Source organism: Pinus tabuliformis, chromosome 6 (genome assembly GCF_031772625.1).
Source record: "Pinus tabuliformis cultivar Carrire ecotype Pingquan chromosome 6, CPIR1, whole genome shotgun sequence".
NCBI classification, from domain to species: domain Eukaryota; kingdom Viridiplantae; phylum Streptophyta; class Pinopsida; order Pinales; family Pinaceae; genus Pinus; species Pinus tabuliformis.
This window is the reverse complement of record NC_142292.1, coordinates 1,728,796,924-1,728,803,349: the sequence shown is the minus strand read 5'-3', so window position 1 is coordinate 1,728,803,349 and position 6,426 is coordinate 1,728,796,924. Positions and strand designations below refer to the sequence as shown.

General features: G+C 42.9%; 1 pseudogene; it reads left to right on the top strand.

The window, feature by feature from the left end:
• The first annotated feature begins 2,132 nt into the window (after positions 1 to 2,132).
• Positions 2,133 to 6,426, top strand: part of LOC149265723 (CBL-interacting protein kinase 23 pseudogene) — a 45,605-nt pseudogene continuing 41,311 nt past the window's right edge.

The window sequence follows — 6,426 nt, the reverse complement described above, 5'->3', positions numbered from 1 at the left end:
CTCACCCTTAACCCATAAATAAATTCATTCAACTCCCTTACAAATCTGAGTCACCCCATTTTTGCTTTTCCTTTTGATCAAATAAACCTTGCTTCAATGCAAATTTTCCATCTATAGTCCTTCAAATTATTATTCATACTCGTGTTAGATGGTGGAGGATTCATTAAGGCCTCCCTTCTAACAAGTTGTGAACCATCGACTCCGACACACCATCTGGGATCAAAACAAGAGATCTTTCAAGTACCTTGAGGCTTGCATGCCTTAATGACAAGCTCTGTTGCCAATAAATAGTGGGAATACATCAATGTCCCCTGTTTGTTGGATCTTCTAGGTGACTCGACTACGACACATATATTTGTACCTAATAAGATGTACTTAGGCATCTTGACTCTCATTGACATCAATGGTGAGTAGTCTTGTGTTGGTTAATGGAATTCATTAATGGCCAGTAATCCAACAATTTCTTTTCTATGTTCGATGTCGACACATCTATTCACATAGATAATAATTATGCCACCGAGTGGGAACGAATGAAGACTACATGATTTCAACAATTTGCAGCAGGAACCAATTCAACAACCATAGAAATAAAGATTCCACTCTCATCGTCAATTCATAAAACCAAGAGAAAGAAGAAGCAAGATCAGATTATTTTACTTCATATTCCATGATCCAACAACAACAACCACACTCTTCGATATACATAGCTTGTCCACTTTTTAGGTAGGTGAAGGTATGTAATTTTCTAATTTTTAATCATGTAATTCCTTAAATGCTAAAATTGTGATTTTGGAAAATCCCTCACCACATTCATATTCCCTTTTTGGTTTGAAAGAAAACTGAAAACACCTTAAGTTGGGGGGAAGGTATATTCATATTTCATGCCACATGTCACATTTCATTTCATCCTAACCAACATATCTTTCCCAATCCACTATTACTGCATTTTTATTCAAAAAATTTATATGTTTTGCAATGATCAATTGATGATCACATTAAATGGTTGACATCCACTATGGGAACTTAAAAAGGATTTCTCAATGTTTTTAAGTATTTTTATGCAACAGATTGAAGGTGAGGGAGGATGGAGCGGACGCGCAACATTAGAACCTTGATTGAGAAAGGTTAGGGTTTGCACTTATCACACTGATGTAGACACCCTAGCTACCCATCGCCCTTTGCATCATCAGTATCACCATTACGGTCGATAGACAGACCTCTCCCCTTGCGTTGTCACTTGGATTCCCTACCCATCTCTTGATGTCGCTGCTTTTGTCTATAGTATGTCGGAAATGGATGTGGACATGGTCAACTACTCAGAGGATCCCAACCCCAATGAATCCATCTGGACGAGCCTTAATTCTGCATCGGAGATGATGGTTAATGGACCTTTGGGCACGAAACATTCGTTACTGCAGGGTTTGTCTTATAGTCATTTTGACCCGGGTCCTTCCACTCACTCCATTCCATTTACCGACCTCTCCATTGGGTCGTCAGGTCTCGATTTCCCTCCCCTCTCACCGGCTACCCTTCATTATCTTGTTTCCTGCATCCCACCATCCCCTACATTTGACTTTGTGTCATTGGAATCCCCCCATCCAACTCCCTCCTCTGTAAACCCTTATGCGGTTGGACATGCCTCTACATTTCCCTCCCTTCTGCACTCAGCTAATCTTCCACACCCACCCCATTCCTTGGCTATACCCAGACTCTCTACCTCTCCGTCTAGGTGTTTTGACATCCCCATTGTAAACCCTCTTTCCGACACCCATCTACCTCAATGGCACACACCGAGAACTCAGGATCCTCTTCAGGAACACCCTACTACTTCGTGAACAGGCAAAGAAAAGAAACAGAAGTGCCTTAAAGCCTCCCATAAGAAACTGCAACTATATTTCGGTGTTGGAGTGCATATGGGGGAGGTGGTGGATACCGCCAATAAGGTATTGGTAGGAAGGGTTCGAGGGCGTGCCTACTCTGCTGCTAGATTACACCTATGGGTTATGGAAATTTGGGGGCACATCCTCATGGAACTCCCGATTGTTACTACTTTGGCTCGAGTTTGGTTTGCTCTAAGTTTTATAAGGGAGGATCAAACCACATGAGTCCTGTCGTGCTATTGGAATATCAAGATGGGCCCTGTTCTGCTCAAGCACTGGAGCCCTTTGTTCGACCCTGAGCTTGAACAAATCGGTGCAGGTCTGATATGGGTCAGGCTACCGGGCCTCCCCCTTCATTTTTGGTTTGAGGATGTTTTTATGCGAACTGGGAATGCGCTTGGTGCCTTTCTTGATTTTGACAAGTCTTATGAATCATCCAGCAATAAATCCGTGGCGCGAATTTTGGTATATTTGTACATCAGAGAGGGACTGGAGGAACATATTACTCTGCACTGGCGAAGATTCACCCGCATCCAGCTCCTGGACTATGAAGGAGTGCCTTTCCGATGCCGGAGGTGTCACAAGGTGGGTCACCTTTACAAAGAATTCCGTCTGGTAAATCCTGTTGTTTCCCCTCCAAAGATTCGGCTGCAGTGGCTCCGAGTGCGCCATCATCTGTTGATGAACCATCTTCTCGATCTTTGGGACCGAGTCGCACAGCTTGCGGTGGTGCACAGATCCCGACTTCGACTTCTCCCAAGCCTCCCTCTCCACCTATGACAAGATCTCGGGCTACTGCCGCGGCTGCTCATTCATTAGGTACTTCTTTACCTCTTTACTTTGCATCTTTAATTATTTCTTCTATTTCTTCTTTGCACCATCATGTTGCATTTGCATCCATCCCTGGCATTTCATCATCCCCTCTATCTTGTCCACTGGACCTGCACTCTCCAACTATATCTACCACTCCACCCTCCATTCCTAAACTGGATACCAATCCCTCCCTAGATATTTCTACCTCCTCTGGTCATTCCCACTCATACAACCTCCGTTCTAGGGTTTCTCATCCTCCCGAACATTCTGGGATTGGGTTGATTTCCCCTCCTAAATCTACCAAGTCCTCTAGAGGTAGACACTCAAATATCTCCAAGGCTATCATTCAGGTTGGGGTGGATGTGGCATTGGGCAGGCAATCCACACTCGACAGGGTTCTTAGAGCATTGAACACCCTCACCTGGTTACTATCATGAAATGGCTATCTTTCAATTGTAGGGGTATGGCGAACCATACTAAAAAAATATGCCCTTAGAAGATTATTGGATTATGGGTCCATTGACATCATTTATCTACAAGAAACCCTCGGCAATGCTAACCAGATCATCCCTATACTACAAGCTCTGAATTCGGGCTAGACTTTCCATGCACATGATGCCATTGGAAGATCTGGAGGCATTGCATTATGCATCAATCTGTGTACTATTAATATTATCACTACTTTGGGTGGAGCTAGGTTTATCAGAATGGACATCTATTCCTCTGAATTAAGGATGGAGATCATAATCATAAATATATACGCTCCCTGTCTCAACCGAGCTGACTTCTGGACTCATTTGCTCAATCTATCCCTTGTCAACTCAGACAACCTCATTCTAGGAGGGGATTTGAATTTCTCAATTGGTTATGGGGAATCCTAAGGTTGTAATGCCCAGATAGATCCACTTTCGGATTCTATGTCCCATCTCATGGAGAAACACCAACTGATTGATATACCCATGAACAAGGTTTAGCCAGCTTGGCACAATAGAAGAATCGGATATGCTGCCTTAGCTAAGCGATTAGATCAATTTCTCATCAAGGAACAATTTATTCGGGCTCTGTCAAATTATCTTCAGTGGGTGGAATCTCTGACCATTTTCCTATCTACCTTGAATTGTCTAGGCCCTTTCCAAAGCCAAGGGCTCATTTTAAATTCAACTCTACTTGGTTGATGAACCCTAAATACACCAGATTGGTCACATATTACTGGCAAGCACATCCACCATCTCGAGGGAGATCTATATCTAAAGGATTTTGTCAAAATCTACTTGAAATCAAGAGCCTCTCAATTAAATGGGCCAAGGAAAAAAGAGATCTGGATGAACAAGCCCTCAGGACCACAAAAGACAAGTTGGCCGATCTTCTGGATGAGCAAGGTAAAGGAGTCATATCGGATGATAAAAAATCTCATCTCACTGACCTAAAGACACCAAGGTCCAATATTCTTAAAGACCGTGAGGAAACTTGGCGACTTAGGAGTCGAGCTATATGGTTAAAGGTCAGAGATGACAATACCAATTTTTTTCATAATTTTGCTAAGGGGAGAAGGGCCAGCAACACTATTTGGAAAATGCCCACTGAAGATGGTCAATTTGCCTCCTCCTTTCACCAGCTGGCCCATCTCGACAATTCTCACTTCCAACAATTGTTCAAGCCCCCCCCCCTTGGTGCAACCATAGCTGAAATAGTTCAGATAGCTGGGCTATTCCCTCATTATGTTGACCAAGAAGACTCTGATGACCTTATCAAACCTGTTACCATGGGTGAACTGGAGAGCACAATTAAATGGTTCAAAAAAGATAAGAGCCCTGGCCCGGATGGGTGGACAATTGAATTCTATATTGCTTTCTTTGATACCATTGGATAGGATCTTCTCAATGTTGTGGAGGAATGTAGACTTACTGGTCATATGTATGAGGCTATCAACTCCACTTTTATAGCTCTTATTCCCAAAGTCGACTCTCCCAGTTCATTTAATGATTTTTGGCCCATCTCCCTCTATAAATGCCTCTACAAAATCATTGCCAAGATTATTGCCAATCGCCTTAAGCCCATCCTATCAAACCATATCCTGCTTGAGAAATTTTCTTTCCTGCACAATCGACAAATCCATGAAGCTGTAGGCACTACTCAAGAGGCCCTCCATTCCATCAAGATGAAGAAGCTCAAAGGTGCCATCCTCAAAATTGACCTATCCAAGGCCTTTGATCAGGTCAGCTGGCTATACATTAGAATGCTTCTTACTCATTTGGGCTTTCCCTTATCCTTCATCACCTGGATCATGAGATGTATCACAACAACTTCATTCAGTGTTCTCATTAATGGCTCTGCTTCCTATTTCTTTCATGCAGAGCGTGGGCTTAGGCAAGGCTGTCCATTATCCCCTCTCCTTTTTCTCCTAGTTATGGAAGGACTCAACAGACTTATTCATCAGGCCAAAAGGGAGGGGAGTATACTTGGTCTGAAGATCACTGAACATTGTACTATCACCCACCTTCTATTTGTGGATGATGTGCTAATTTTTTTGAATGGTAGTATTCGAGACTCATCTGTTTTCCATGATATTATGATGCTTTTTTTAGCTGCTACAGGTATGGAATCTAATAGGATGAAATCCACAATCACCTTCTCAGCCTGCTCTCCACAGGAAATGTAGATAGCCTCATAAAAATTTCCTTTTCAAAGATTACAATTGGAGGCAGGCCTTAAATATCTTGGCTTCCGGATAAAACCTCATGGTTACAAAATAATGGATTGGACATGGCTGGTGGCCAAGGTCAAAAAGGGACTTCTCAACTGGAACCATAGGTTTCTATCAAGAGCAGGGCGACTTGTTCTCATCAAATCAGTTTTGGAGGCTATGCCAGTGTATTGGATGTCATTATCTTGGATTAGAAAACGTATCCTTTGTCGGATACAAAAATTATGCTACAGATTCCTTTGGAACGGACACAAGGAAGGGAGACCCTTTGCTTGGGTGGGATGGGCCCAAATTGCACTACCAAAAAAGTGGGGTGGATGGGGATTAAAATACCTACCATCATTTTCTCATGCTCTAGGTGCTAATATGGGTTGACTAATCCTTACATCTCATTGTTTATGGATAGAGGTGGTGCATTACAAATATATTTGGCCCTTACAGATCATGGATTGGATTCGACCACAAACTTGGCACAAATTGGGTATTTCTTCAATATGGTGAGTTGTCCGACATGATCTACCCACCATTAGGAATGGTCTTGTCTGGCGCATCAGAGATGGTCAAGCAGTGCGGATCAACATAGACCCATGGACAGGCTGTGGTAATATGCACCGGCTCCCACCTGACCTCATACAATTCCTCAAGCACAATGACATACACAGGCTCGCAACCATAGTTGATATGGAGAATACTACCATATTCACTCAAGCATGGAAATCGACAGGGTTGTTAGGCATCCCTGAACAATGGCACCAATCATGGGCTGATTACATAAATGTTTTGATAGAATCACATGTGTGCATCAAGGAGGGTACTTATGAACTCATCTGGGCACATGCTGGTCATGGAAAATATACTCCCAAAGAAGGATATCCCATCATCCATGCCTCACACATTCCACATGTGCTCATTGATTGGTGGCGGTTTATATGGAGGCTCAAAGCCCCTCCTCACACTAGGCTACTAATGTGGAACATATTAAAGAACAAAACGCCCACTGGGAGCAACCTGAAGCATATGTCTTTTCAC